Source organism: Lissotriton helveticus, chromosome 1_1 (assembly GCF_964261635.1).
Source record: "Lissotriton helveticus chromosome 1_1, aLisHel1.1, whole genome shotgun sequence".
Taxonomy (NCBI): domain Eukaryota; kingdom Metazoa; phylum Chordata; class Amphibia; order Caudata; family Salamandridae; genus Lissotriton; species Lissotriton helveticus.
Window position 1 is genome coordinate 671,484,168 of NC_136057.1, and position 15,720 is coordinate 671,499,887.

The following is a 15,720-nucleotide window of genomic DNA, read 5'->3' on the forward strand; positions in this document are numbered from 1 at the left end:
TAGTGAATTTAAGTTGAGCATTTTAATACATTAATAATATCATGCATTCATTTTAATTAAAGAAACTCTGTCTAACATGGCTATCATGTTTGAGAATAGCATTCTGTATACCTTATACCCTGTCTCAAGCATCACCTGCTGATGAGAGTGCACATTAACAGTTACTTAAGGAAGCTTTGGTGACTGCTTTGAGTTCCTTAACATTAATTCCTTCCATACTAAGGACGTGCTGGACCTGTTCAGTGCAGCAGCTCCTGGGAGATGCAGACAGCTCCAGCATGTCCTTACACTCAGTAAAGGAAATCCATCTGGTGCAAGCACTAGGAGGGATTTCCCTTTCACAATTTCTGCCTCAGACTTACATAGTAAGTGAAAGTGAAATGAGCCCATCGCCTCATTTACTTTCACTTCCATCAGTGCTTAGGGGAATATTCAACCTTGAGCACTGATTTACTTGGGTACTTTGGAGAGGTATCACTGTAAAGGAGAGAATCTCCCCTTTCCAACGGTATCTCTCCTGGTGGATCATTACTTGGGAATTGCCACACGAGGGTGATCCTCAAGGAGGGATCCACGGACTAGGCACCAGGGATGAGTTTTGGAGGTGGGAGCTGCCCCCGCCAATTGGCCAGTGTTCCCCTTTCCCCCAGCCCCAAAAGCCTTTCTGCTGTACGGGGCAGAAGTGAGGCCTTTACCTCTAATATGCCCACCAGAAACTAGGGATTTCTTTGCTTTGAAGAAAACAGGCCAGTGGTAGCCCACCCATGCTTCGGCCTCAGCCATCAACCCCCAAATTCAAAATCAACAGACTTTCTGCCCATCGCTCAGATCAGATAGGAGGTGGTTTCCTCTAATCTACTTTTGTTGGCAGAAAGTCCACCACACACCAGGGAGTTTATTTGGAGAGGAAGCTGCCCCCTTCGCAATTGCCATGGAGCAGATAGGAGGCTATTACCTCAACTTTGCCTCCAGAAGGGTGAAGAAAGCCTACTAGACACCACGGTTTTTTGTTAGGAAAACAGGGAGCAGCCTGTACACATATTAGACCAATCTTCCAACCCCTACAAAATCAAAATCAATAGTCTTCCAGCACCCTCTTGGGGGTAGATAGGAGGAGTTTTCCTCCAGGCCGTCCGCTGGCAGGGGTCAGAAAGCTCACTAGACACAGGGATAGTAGCGGCCAGTGGTGGGAGTGCTGCCAGGTGCTGACGTGGGGTGGGGGAGGGGCAGAGTGGGAGGTAGTAAACTCAGGAATACGGCTGCACACAGGTAAGTGCACAAACAAATAAAGAACACAAATTTTGTTGCACACGCTGCATTGCCAAATGTGATGCAGCACGTGCAACCAAATTCGTTTTCCTTATTTGTTTGTGTACTTACCTGTGTGCAGCCATATTTCGGAGTTTACTACACCCCACCGTGCCCCTCCCCCATCCCACGTCCGTGCCCAGCAGCACTCCCACCACGGGCCGCTACTGCACAGTGTAGTTCATTTGGAGGCAAGGACATCCTCCCCCTTGCAGTGGGGTAGTGTTCCCCCTCCCCAGGCCCCAAGAGTATTTCTGTCCCCCCGGGAAAGATTCAAGCCTGTTACATACAATATGCCCCAGAATGGGCAGAAAGCCAACTGGACACCAGAGATTGCTTTGGTTTGGAAAACTGGGTTAGGGCAGCCTGTCCATGCATCGGGCCTAGACCCTACCCCGTGAAATCACACAAAACAGACTTTCTGCTCCACTCACAGGGGTAAATAGGAGGTGTTTCACTTCAATCTGCTCCCGCAGTAGGGAGTGGAAAGCTCACTTGACCTCAGAGATTCCTTTTATTGCAACAAGACGTGAGGGCAGTCTGCACGGCCTGCCGAAACATCAAGTTTGCCCCACCCCAAAAATGATCCCAATAGTCTTTCTGCTCCTGGGGGGCGGAAGGGGGCAGTCTGATAGTTGTTACCTCCAATCTGCCATCCAAGGGAGAAGAAAGCCCACTAGCTACCAAGGAGGTTTTTCTTTATAGTTACAAAAGGAAGGGTCATCCCGCCAAGACTTAGACCAAATCCTCCTCCTGAAATCACCCCAGCAGTCTTTCTGCACCCTGGGGGCAAATAGGGTGTCTTCACCTCTGATTGCCCTCCCCGCGCGGGGAGGCAGAAACCACAAGAAACCAGGGAGATGTTTCTGTGCCATATTAAAAGATGTTGGATGGTGTTTAAACACAATCTGCCAAAGGGTCAGAAAAACTGTTGTGCACACTCTGAACTGGGGGCAAGGCGCGATGCACGGGAGAGCCGCATCACCCCCTTTTTTATTTTTGAGCCAACTTTCCCTGGGATCTAGTTACCTTTCTGTCTCCCAGGGGCAGATTTTGGGGAAACATCCTCAATTCACCCCCAGGGGACAGAAAGGCATGCACCTCTTCTGGGGTAGAAGCCCCCCACAATGAATACGTGAGCCGCTCCCACCCTATCTATTATTTTTGGGCCTATTTTTCCTCTGGAGTCTAGTGGCCTTTCTGTCACCAAAGGGCAGATTTTGGGTGAACACTCTCAATCCACCCCGGCGGGACAGATATTCGGGGAGCATAGTGTGATGCCTGTATTTGCTGCCCTCATCATCATTTTTCATTTTTGGGTCTATTGTCCCTGGGGCCTCATTTATGAAAAGTGACGCATCGCTGCGTGAAAACAGTGATGCGTCACTTTTCACTGCGCCCTCCTTGCACCACCAATGATGCGTCATATTTACAGTATGACGCATCATTGCGCAAGGAGTTACAGATACGTCAGTATTTCTGACGTATCTGTATTGCGCAAAAGTGGCGCATTGCTGGAGTGTGTCACAAAAGTGACGCAACTCCAGCAATGTATCCTTTCACATGGGGCAAGCCCCATGTGAAAGGGCCTGCGTCAGTCTAACGCCTGCCGTGAGGCAGGCATAAGAAATTGACACATTTGTGTCCTAGAAGTGGCGCAGTGAAATCACATAGATTTCACTGCGTCACTTCTACGACCCTTTCTTGCGTCAATACGCCCCCTTGCATAAATTATACCTGGCGCAGGTATAATGTGGCGCAGGAGTTTACAAAGTGACGCATCTACCTAGATGCGTCACTTTGTAAATATAGCGCAACAAGGAGCATTTTTTATACCACTGGTGCGTCACAAAAAGTGACGCACCAGCGGCGTAAAAGTGACGCATTGCCTCATAAATGAGGCCCCTGGTGTCTAGTGGCCTTTCTGTTTCCTGGGGGCAGATTTTGGGTAAACACCCTCAATCTCCCATGCAAAAAGACTGATGCAGCTATTCTAAGGTGAGAACACAGCACAAGGCCTGGGTGAGCCTCACCCATTTCCCTTTTTCTTTTTAGGAATATTTTCTCCTTGTGTTTAGTGGCCTTTCTATTCCCCAGGGGCAGATTTTGGATTAATATCCTCAATCGACTGCTGGAAGGGGCCGAAAAACTGATACACCTATTCTAGGGTCAGAGCACAGTATGATGCCTTGGCAAGTTGCCCCCACTCCCTGTTTTTAACCAGAAAAGGGTGTGGGGGTGTCTCACCCACTCATCATGCCACGCTCTTGCCCTAGAATAGGTGCATTAGTCTTTCTGCCCTCCTGGAGGTAGATTGAATGTGGTTACCCAAAATCTGCCCCTGAGGAAAGAAAGATTACTAGATGCCAGGGATTTCAAATGCAAAAAGAACAATTGATGGACAGAATGCTGAACAATGTCAAACATTCACTCCCAGTTCAGAGATCTGGGCCTAAATCCATCATTTTCTTTGCCCACCTTGACATTCCAGTTTACACCCAGTCATTTACAAATCAGTCGTGACCCTGCCCACCATGGAAACAGTCTGGTCCGAACTGCCTGGCTAGGTCCTCCCTGGACCGGAAACAAGCATCCTGAGACCAGTTACAGAGTATCACTCCCTCATCAGTTAGTTTAGCCAGTGGCATGGCGAGGATGGGACCCATGTCTGGGCATATATTTCCCACTCTGTGTGGCAAATGCAAAAAGAACAATTGATAGATGGAATGCTGAATAATGTAAAACATTCACCCCAGTACAGAGATCTGGGCCAAAAACAATCATTTATTTTTGCCCACAATGCCATTCCAGTTTAAACCCAGCCATAAGCAAATCAGTCGTGACCCTGCTCAACACGTGAACAGTCCAGCCTCACGGCCAGGCCACGTTCTCCTTTAACCGAAAACAAGCATCCTGGTTCCGGTTTTGTAATATTGCCCCATATCAGTCAGCTTAGCTTAAACGAGTGGCATGGTGAGCATAGAACCCGTCCATCTCGGACTGCTAAATGCAAAAAGACTGGCTGGACTATTGCCAGGAGGAGCAGGGTAAAAAATGATTTGCATATGGCTGGATTCAAACTGGGGAACGTAATGAGCTAAAGGACAATAGATTTACCCCAGATCTCTTGACTAGGGGTGAATGTTTGGTGTATTCAGCATTCTGTCCATCAGTCGTTGCCGCAGCATTTTTCACTTAATGGAGATGGGTTTGCCTAGATGTCAGTCCCTTTGTCGCTGTGCCACTGGATTCAAGCTAGTCTGGCAGATGAGCGATGATACCCCAAAACTGGTCTTAGGATGCTTGTTTCCAGTCCAGAGAGGACCCAGCTTGGCATTTCGAGCTGGACTGTTCCCAGAAGGAGCAGGGTCAAGACTGATTTGCATATGACTGGGTCCAAACTGGGGTGGCATAGTGAGCTAAAGAATGATAGATTTAACACAGATCGATTGACTGGGGTAAACATTTAATTTATTCAGCATTCCATCCATCATTTGTTGCCACAGTTTTTTTGCACTAAGTGTGATGGGTATGCCCAGACGTGGGTCCCTTGGTCACTGTGCCACTGGATTCAAGCTAGCCTGGCTGATATGGGGTGATACCCCAAAACCGGTCCCAGGATGCTTGTTTCCAGTCCAGGGAGGACCTGGCTTGGCATTTCGGGCTGGACTGTTCCTAGAAGGAGCAGGGTCAAGACTGATTTGCATATGGCTGGCTCCAAACTGGGTGGCATAGGGAGCTAAAGTATAATAGATTTAACACAGATCTCTTGAGGTGGGTGAATGTTTGGTTTATTCAGCATTCCATCAATCATTTGTTGCCACCGCTTTTTTTGCCCTGAGTGTACAGGGTATGCCCCGAAGTGTGACCCTTGCTTGCTGTGCCACTGGATTCAAGCATGCCGGGCTAATGAGGGGTGATACCCAGAAACAGGTCCCAGGACCTGCTTGTTTCCCGTCCAAGGAGGACCCAGCATGGCAGTGTGGGCTGGACAAAGTCCACGATCTTTCGCCTCTTGTAGATCCCATGCCCTGCAAATCTCTAATTTTGACTACTTTCCTTGCCTTTCTGTAACGTAAGCTTTCAGACACCACAGGGATCCGCAAAATTCCTACCAACCACCATTCCCCCATTTGCCAAGATAAGAATGCTATCCCATTTCTGTTGCTAGGCCTATTACCCATGAGATGAAAGGTACCATAATGCAATGTGGAGGAAGAAGCAACAGGGGTAGCTCTGGATTTGGGCCCAGGTTTAGCGGCCCCAGAGGGAAAAAACTAAACCTAGAAAGTTCTGAAAACTAGACATCCAGAAGAGTCCAGGTTGGTGTGCCTCAAAAGGATGCCCTAACATCTTCTTACCCACAATGCTGTTCAAATCCCAAACAGTGATTAAAATTGCACATGTCCCTTGCATTCCTTTGACATATACTTCCAGAAACTTCAATGTTCCACAGAATACCTACCACCCAGTGTTCCCCCACTTGTCCCAATAAAAAAGATATCCCACTTGTGTGGCCAGGGTCAATGGATTTCTATATGTGGGACTCTCATGGACCCTAGCCAAACAAGTGGGGTAGCATTCTTATTGGAGGAAGCGGGAGGACGCTAGATGGTAGACATTTCACCAGGGTCAAAGAGAGTCCCACATTTGGACTCCCATTGACCCTGATTTGATGTGAATACCTTCAGATTCTAGATGTTTACATTACAGAAATTCATGGAAAATGCAAGATCTTATGCAAAGTTTGAGGTTTTGAGGGCATTATGGGAAAGTACTCATCAAAGGATCCATGCGAGGCACAGCACACTTGACTCCCCTGTGTGTTTAGTTTTCAAAAGGATCTGGGTTTAGTAGCTTTCCCTAGGTGGCCGCCATGCCCCAGTCCAAAAACCGCAGCTACTCCCACTGCCCCATTAGGTCACTTTTGTGACAGGAAATGTTGATGTCGCCACACTGTGTTTTGGGCCCTTTCTTGTTGTGGGCATTAGGCCTACCCACATACGGGTGGTACCATTTCTATTGGAAGACTTGGAGGATTTCTAGTTGTAGGAAATGTGTGGCTGACATCACCCCCAGTTAGGTTTTTCAGGGGGTCAAACTGGCAGTTGAAGTTGCCAGCAATAATCACCAAGGTGTTATTAGGGATGGTATTTAAAAAAGTAGTCAATTGCTCTAGAGTTGTTGACTCTTGACCATGGCTGACCAGGAGGGAATAAACATTAATTACAGCTATTCTGGTCTTGGCAGGGAAGCTCAGAATAACACAGAGTATATCTCAAGAGGAGGTCTCAGCTAGCCTAGCCGTGCAACCCAGGTGTCCAGCAATCCAGGTACAAAGTCCCCCTGCGGGTCTACGCCTTCCTCGACTTGTGGCTGTTAGACAAAAGGTCGCATAGCTTAGTCTGTGGGTATCCTCCCTCGCCCAAGTTTACTGGAACATGCATATGTCATTATCTTGGATAAATGCTCCCCACTCCGAATTGTCTAATTTTGATTTGAGGCCCGCTATGTTCCAGGATAACACACACAAAATGTGGGTGTCTCTTTTGGTGGCTGGTTTACATTACTGGGTTCATCTGTAATGAGACACTCAACTCTGGAGGGTATGCTATCTGTAATCTCCTGCTGCTGGCCTACGGGAACCTGTGGGAACCTCGGAAATGCGCCTGTTTCAATAGAATTGATGAAGGACCCTTCCACTCCCTCTCTATGGGAACCACCCACTCCAGCAACCCTCTTAGAGGCCCAGGATACATCTTGTCTGAAAGTAACAGGACTCTCGGACGACTTCTTCCACTCATGGCGGTCCCACCAATACTCCCACTGTGGGTTTGGTTCTACAATCAGTGGCTGTGTTAATTTTAGTCAATCCACTGCTTCTAGGGACGCAAATCTGTTTATAAGTGGAAGATTGAAAAACAGTGGCTTGGTTGATCTGCCCAGTGATAGTATTTTGCTGGTGCCAGGACCCTGCCCCACAGATTTGCCAATGATTTTTATTTGGGGCTGGTCTCAGGGGGTAAAAATACCCCAGAGGGAGTGGCCAAATGCCCCCCTCCTGCCCTTGCTGGTTTCGTGTTAAAAGGGACCTTACAACCTGGGGATTTCTAAGATTGACCACAGTGATGTCACCAAGAATATCTTTTGGACTCTGGCCTACCCATCCCACCCTGCGTGCGAATAAAATCTTGCCAAAATCCTTATACATGAATTGGTGTTGTTTTGTCAGCCAGAAAATGCATTTATTTTTTAAATCATAATATGATTCCCTTTGGCCCCTGTTAATTTCTGGAACTCTGGTTAGGATCATAACATACGGTGTTGAGTCTGGGGGAGATTAATACATGGTAGAGTTCGGGTGCGATACGGAGCCTAGCTGGCAGGCCTGGTGGCCCATCGACATGTTCCCTCCGCCCGGTTCTTCCCCCATGGCTAAAAACCTGGGGGTTAAGATGGACAAGGGGCTGACGATGAAAGCCCAGATCCTGGGGCTGACCGGCACCTGCTTCGGCCTTTTAAAAATGTTGCGGAGGTTTTTGCCTCTCTTGTCAGAGGAGCACAGGAGGCTGACTGTGCAGGCTCTGATAGGCTCCAGGTTGGATTATGCCAACATTCTTTACCGGGGCCTACCAGAGTACCTGTTGCAGCGGCTTCAAGTTGCGCAGAATGCGGCGGCCAGGGCCATTTTTGGTCTAAATAGACGCACCAGCGTCACCGGGCTATTGGTGACGCTGCACTGGCTACCCATCCGCAAACGGATCGCCTTTAAGGCTATGACTTTGGCCTATAAGGCGCTCCATGCCGTGGGAGCAAAACATCTCCAAAAGAGGCTGGCCTTTTACCACCCGGCACGCTCGCTGAGGTCTGAATCTCTACTTTTGGCAGCTGTCCCTCGTGTTAAGAGAGCTCGCCTGGGCGGCCGATCTTTCAGTCTGTTGCCTCCACAGATGTGGAATTCGCTTCCGCTCCCACTTCGGGGGGCTACTACTCTCCTTGATTTTAGAAGAGGTCTCAAAACTTGGCTGTTTACCCAGTAGGTTCCCTAGCAGTCCCTCTTTTTTTGTCTGTTTGCTTTCTACTTTTTTTAACTGTGTTATGTTACTCTGAATTAATTCTCCTTACCTAAAGCGCCGGGACACTCTTTTTGAGTAACCGTTGCGCTATACAAAAGAATAAATAACATAACATAACATAACATAACTTCCCTCTGCTACTTCCATTTGTGAGTCTTGCCCCTCTTTGACTTTATGCATTGCCCCCAAATGGTGCGCATTGGCTTCGGCCAGAGGTGTTTCTGGACAGTGACCTTGCTTCTTGCCACTCTCCCGGCCCGACTGCATTCCTGCCTTTGTAGGCTGATTTTATCTTGGGGCTTGCTGGGAATGTTCACTTGCTTGGTTGTGCCCTCCTATTACACTGAGTTTGGGATGGCAAGCTCGGGATCATCACCGGGGCATGATCTACTGTCTGGTGAACGGGGCGGGTTTGGGTCACACGCTGTAGGGGGCGGTCTTCCTCACTAGCGTTCACATCTACCTTGTCAACAAAGGTTTCTAGCATTGATTTAAGTTTATCTAACCGGGAGGTTAAGACGTTCAGCTCCTCCTTAATGATGTTTCTTATCTGCAACTGTAGATCCATCACTAAATTTGACACCCAAGGGTTTTTCTATGGCTACATTCGCATGACCACCCATCCCTCCCATCCCCGAATCACCATTTACTACATGGTCTGAGGTTCCCTTCTTCCGGTTCTTCCTAGGCTTTGTGACAGTTTTTACATCCCCTCTCTTCCCTGGACCAGAGGGTAAATCCTCAATAGACAAATCCAGGGTGGGTACAGGGTGTATCAAGGCACATGTCCTGGACTGGGTCCCAGAGTAAACGGGGTTTGCAGTTAACGGGGCAGATTGTAGATCAGAGCTAGTTGGGAGAGTGGGTGAATCCGGTGTTATTGATAGCCGTCTTTCAGTCAGTTCGATTTCAGATGATACTGCCCGTATAGCCCTCTGGATAATTACAAAAAGGGGGTGGTGATGGACAGAGTATCTGAGTTAATCAGAACACTCCTACCCAGTCAACAGATCAGGGCTTGATCCATCACCGTTTTTTAGCTCATTGCACCATCCCAGTTCAGAACCTGGCTATATGCAAATTAGTCTGTCCCTGGCCCAGTGCATCATGGGAACAGGGCAGACCAAACTACCAAGCCAATTCTTCACTGGAAAGGAAACAAACTTCCGGGGACCGGTTTCTGGCATTACAGCCGTCTTCGGCCCGGCTTGCTTGAATCCTGATGGTGCAATGAGCAAGGGACTCCATGACCAGACAAGTCAACGCCGTCTCCTCATCATGCTTCAACATCCTACTCATGCTACGGAAGATCTTCTGGTGGATCCCCACCGAGACCAGGAAGACCGTCACCCAGGCCCTCGTCACCAGCCGACTGGACTACGGCAACGCCCTCTACGCCGGAACCACCGCCAAGCTCCAGAAGAGACTCCAGCGGATACAGAACGCCTCAGCCAGACTCATCCTCGACCTCCCACGAAACAGCCACATCTCCGGACATCTGAGAGACCTGCACTGGCTCCCCGTCAAGAAAAGAATCACCTTCCGTCTCCTCACCCACGCACACAAAGCCCTGCACGACCAAGGCCCGAGCTACCTCAACAACCGAATCAACTTCTACGCTCCCAAACGCCACCTCAGATCAACCAGCCACGCCCTCGCCGATGTCCCACGCATCCGAAGAGCGACAACAGGAGGAAGGTCCTTCTCCTACCTAGCCGCCAAGACCTGGAACTCCCTCCCGACCGACCTGCGCCTGACCCAGGACCACCTCACCTTCAGGAAGAAGCTCAAGACCTGGCTGTTCGAGCAGTAACGGCACCCCCCCTCCTAGCGCCTTGAGACCCTACGGGTGAGTAGTGCGCTATATAAATGTATGGATTGATTGATTGATTGATTGACTCATGTCTGAGCATACCCTTCCACACTCATGGTGGCCAAAATAATGACAAAAAGGGGGTGGTGATGGACAGAGTATCTGAGTTAATCAGAACACTCCTACCCAGTCAACAGATCAGGGCTTGATCCGTCACCGTTTTTTAGCTCATTGCACCATCCCAGTTCAGAACCTGGCTATATGCAAATTAGTCTGTCCCTGGCCCAGTGCATCATGGGAACAGGGCAGACCAAACTACCAAGCCAATTCTTCACTGGAAAGGAAACAAGCTTCCGGGGACCGGTTTCTGGCATTACAGCCGTCTTCGGCCCGGCTTGCTTGAATCCTGATGGTGCAATGAGCAAAGGAATCATGTCTGAGCATACCCTTCCACACTCATGGTGGCCAAAATAATTACAAAAAGGGGTTGGTGATGGACAGAGTATCTGAGTTAATCAGAACACTCCTACCCAGTCAACAGATCAGGGCTTGATCCATCACCGTTTTTTAGCTCATTGCACCATCCCAGTTCAGAACCTGGCTATATGCAAATTAGTCTGTCCCTGGCCCAGTGCATCATGGAAACAGGGATGACCAAACTACCAAGCCAATTCTTCACTGGAAAGGAAACAAGCTTCCGGGGACCGGTTTCTGGCATCACAGCTGTCTTTGGCACGGCTTGCTTGAATCCTGATGGTGCAATGAGCAAGGGACTCATGTCCGAGCATACCCTTCCACACTCATGGTGGCCAAAATAATTACAAAAAGGGGGTGGTGATGGACAGAGTATCTGAGTTAATCAGAACACTCCTACCCAGTCAACAGATCAGGGCTTGATCCATCACCGTTTTTTAGCTCATTGCACCATCCCAGTTCAGAACCTGGCTATATGCAAATTAGTCTGTCCCTGGCCCAGTGCATCATGGGAACAGGGCAGACCAAACTACCAAGCCAATTCTTCACTGGAAAGGAAACAAGCTTCCGGGGACCGGTTTCTGGCATTACAGCCGTCTTCGGCCCGGCTTGCTTGAATCCTGATGGTGCAATGAGCAAGGGACTCATGTCTGAGCATACCCTTCCACACTCATGGTGGCCAAAATAATGACAAAAAGGAGGTGGTGATGGACAGAGTATCTGAGTTAATCAGAACACTCCTACCCAGTCAACAGATCAGGGCTTGATCCATCACCGTTTTTTAGCTCATTGCACCATCCCAGTTCAGAACCTGGCTATATGCAAATTAGTCTGTCCCTGGCCCAGTGCATCATGTCCCTGGCCCAGTGCATCATGGGAACAGGGCAGACCAAACTACCAAGCCAATTCTTCACTGGAAAGGAAACAAGCTTCCGGGGACCGGTTTCTGGCATTACAGCCGTCTTCGGCCCGGCTTGCTTGAATCCTGATGGAGCCATGAGCAAGGGACTCATGTCTGAGCATACCCTTCCACAGGGCCACCCCCTGTTAATCGTTTTGGCCACCACAAGTGTGGAAGGGTATACTCAGATGTGAGTCCCTTGCTCACTGCACCATCAGGATTCAAGCAAGCCGGGCCGAAGACGGCTGCAGTGCCAGAAACCGGTCCCCGGAAGCTTGTTTCCTTTCCAGTAAAGAATTGGCTTGGTAGTTTGGTCTGCCCTGTTCCCATGATGCACTGGGCCAGGGTCAGACTATTTTGCATGTAGCCAGGTTCTGAACTGGGATGGTGCAGTGAGCTAAAAAACGGTGATGGATCAAGCCCTGCTCTTTTGACTGGGTAGGAGTGTTCTGCTTAATTCAGATACTCTGTCCATCACCACCCCCTGTTATGAATCGTATAGCCCTCTGGAGCATTTTATCAATAGAAGTGGGCTGACAGCTTGTTGGTGATTGAATGGTTAATGTTTGTTTTTTCCCTGAGCAGAGGCGTCTCCCATTTTGGCTGATTAGCAACAACACATTTTATTTATGCGATGGACTTAGGGTGTATTAAAAAAGTCTGGAGCGGCTAGAGTGCTGCACACAACACAATACTCCCACCAAGAATGAAAAGAGGGGGAATTATAAGGGCCACAGACCTGACTTGGGGCAGACTTAAAGTACTCAATAGAATATTACTGGTGTGGAGGCGCCCACCTTGCAATGACGCCCTCAGCCTGTGCGTCGCAAGTCCTTCTCTGACTTGTAGTGATCTCGCAGCCGCTCCTCTCACGGCAAGGATGACAAGTGATGGGCCGTTTCCCTCACGGCTGTGGGCACAGAGGGAGGATGTCCGGAGCCGTTCCCCTCATGGTGTGTGTCCTCCTAGAATGCGCGTTGAATAGATCTGCAGCAGGCTCAGAGGTCCCTGGTCTGTGGGTCCAATATCAGGGAGCCTCTGCCAGTCCCACCATGAAATCAGGCCTTAGGTGTGTGGGGGAGCTGCAGTGAATGGAGACATTCAGTTTTATTCCCACTCCAACAGTGATGGCTCTCACAACAGCGTGGGTCTTTTCCAGAGTCTAGTCGCTGCTGTGGCTGTGCTTATTGTGCCTACTGGGGTCCAGGATACCCAGACGTGATGGGCACGGGGCACTTCAATCGGCCCGATCAGCTTCACTTTGTAGGCGTATGGGCCTCCGTGGGGCCAGAACAGCGTGGCGGCCTCCTCGCTAGAGTCCGGTGGCCAAGGGGGGCAGGGTTCAGCCCAAAGCAGTCCGAGCGCGGTAAGGTGAGGGCAATGAATATCCCTCCACCCTTCCCGCACCACCCAGGACAGTCTCTCCTCTCAGCAGTCAATACAGGGGAAGTTTGCAGCCATCAGTCCCCCGGGATGCAATGCGGGTTTCTCCTACCTTATCGGCAGTGGCGGTGCTTTCATAGATGTGCCCCGCTTCCACTCCTGTCTCACAGCCACGTTGTCAGGTCTCGGCACCCAGCGATGTCAGCAGTCCCATCGGGCCAAGATGCGTTCTGTAGGCAGGAGGGGGATCGCACAGGTCTCTCCGCGATCCCGGAAGCGGGGGCAGTGAGCAGCGGCCTCTCGGCGGCGCTCCCCTGCCCCGAGCTCCGTCAGCCTTAGGCAAAAATGTTTTCACAAATGGCTGCTTTATCTTATCCATTTTCAATATATTGTTTACATTTAACAGATAGTTTATTTGGGACAACTTTGAGGATCTACACAAATTACACCTTGATGAATTCAGAATTTTATCTACTTTTCAGAAATGTACAGCTTCCTTTCCATCACAAACTGGAAATAAATTGAAAGCACAAAGAAACAGCAAAATTGTGGTAAATTGGTTTTTTGCTTCCACTCTACGTATTCCTGAAAGGTGGGGAGATAGGGACATTAGCACAGAAAACTTGATGCACTTTTAATGCAATAAAAACAGACAGTATTTTGTGGAGCACATTTTACCTATTTTTCAAAAAAACGCAATGATTAAAGCTACATTTTTACTATTTCCTCGGTCCCCTTCAAGGAAATTCACAAACCTGGGATATTCTTAAAATCTCCATGATGGTGGATAAAAAGGGATGAAAATATGCCATGCAGAACTTATGTAAAAAAGTTATGGAGGCCCACATGCAAACTACCCCAAATAGCCAAAAAAGGGCTTAGCATTCTAGGGGGGAAAGGCCTAGCAGCAAACGATTAACTACAATAGTTTAAACCCTTTACTTTGACTACTTTCCACTTTGGGTAGTGAGAGTGTCAAGGCCACAGATGCATAATTAAAGATTGTGACATAGGTAATATTTAAGTTAGCTAGATGCATATTAATCGTAATACCTAGATCTACAATTTGAAGTTGTTTTACTTCAGATCACTTGGTTGATATTCCAGTACATTGTCTAATCTACTCTCATGAATCCTAGCATAATTTATATAGTAAGGCAATAAAGATCATCTTTGAAAAAATAATGAATTGATTTGCCAAATCTGCAGGTGTTAGAAACCTACACATGACCTAGGATACATGGAGAAAGTGGCACAAGAAACAGAATTATACTCCAAAACCCATCATGTAAGAACATATTAAAACATATTAAAACACATTCTTAATGTTTGATGTATTATGAAGCCAGTGGACACCCCCTTCTCTGCTATGTCTTCAAATGCAGGTATTTCAGGGAAGACACCATGGTAGACAGACAGAATGACAGACAGATAGCAGAGAGATAGCCACGTAGATATATAGACAGACAGACAGACAGAGAAACATAGGGGCATATTGTCAAGAAAGGGCGTTATATTATCGCCGCTTTTATCGTCAGGAAACTGCCGATAAAGCGACGATAATGGGCTTGATAATATGCTCTATGAATTCCAATCGAAGCCCATGTTAGATGTGAAGACATCTATTATGGGCTTCGATTGGAATTCATAGAGCATATTATCAAGCCCATTATCGCCGCTTTATCAGCAGTTTCCTGCCGATAAAAGCAGTGATAATGTAACGCCCTTTCTGGATAATATGCCCCATAGATTGATGGACGGATGGATGGATAGTCAGGCACACAAAGGACTAAGGGCCGCATAAATCAACCTGTTTAGCATTTGCAAACAGTGTGAATCGCTAAATTTGACCATTTGCAAATGAAAAATAGCCTTTCATGATGTATGAAAGGCTTTAGCAGTGCATTTTAGGTAATTGCAATTTTTTGCAGCAACCTAAAATTGCGACTACTAATAGTGAATCGCAATTTGCGATTCTCTAAGCACATGTACCAAGCATTTTCTAAAAGCAAACTGTGCATTTAGGAGACACTACTACCATTGACTTGATCCAGCGCTGCCCAAAAAAAAAAACTCCAAACCATCACAGGTATACTCAGGAACTATCACACTTCACTCGTCAGTGGGCCCATAACAACGCGAGCCCCTCATTCCCACAAATCACACTTCTCCCAAGATCAACGAAACGATCAACCAAAACTAGAGGACGAGCTGCTGGACAGCAGAGTACCCTAATTAATCTACAATTTTAAATTCTATACATTATATACATGTACATTCTATAGACCTTACCATGGTATTTAAAATTCATAAAAACAACATTAAGGCATCCCACTATATTTGGTCAATGGACCAGCTAGTAGAAGTTAGTTGATGGAAATCAAGACCAGCTTAATTCACCATTTTATTTCTCTTATTATCTCAAATAGTTTGTCATGACTTTAAGTTTAGACTTCTAACCTTTATTCATGAATTTTATTAAAACATTTCTTATTAGTTATTCAAGAAGGGAAAAATTAGTTCAATAATTTTACATTTATTAGTAATACAATTTAGAAAGAAGAAATTTGAAAGTCATATTACCAATTTTCCTTGTCATGAGGAAAATTACAAGAATAAACGACGCAGGTTCCCAATATCAGCCTCTCTATCTTCCTCGATGTCGACCTCCCATCAGGACTCCTCATTCAATTCTATACCCCATCAAAAGTTAAAGTTAGGAACATTTCAAAGTCTTTAGCACCCAAAAATCATTCAGTCCGACA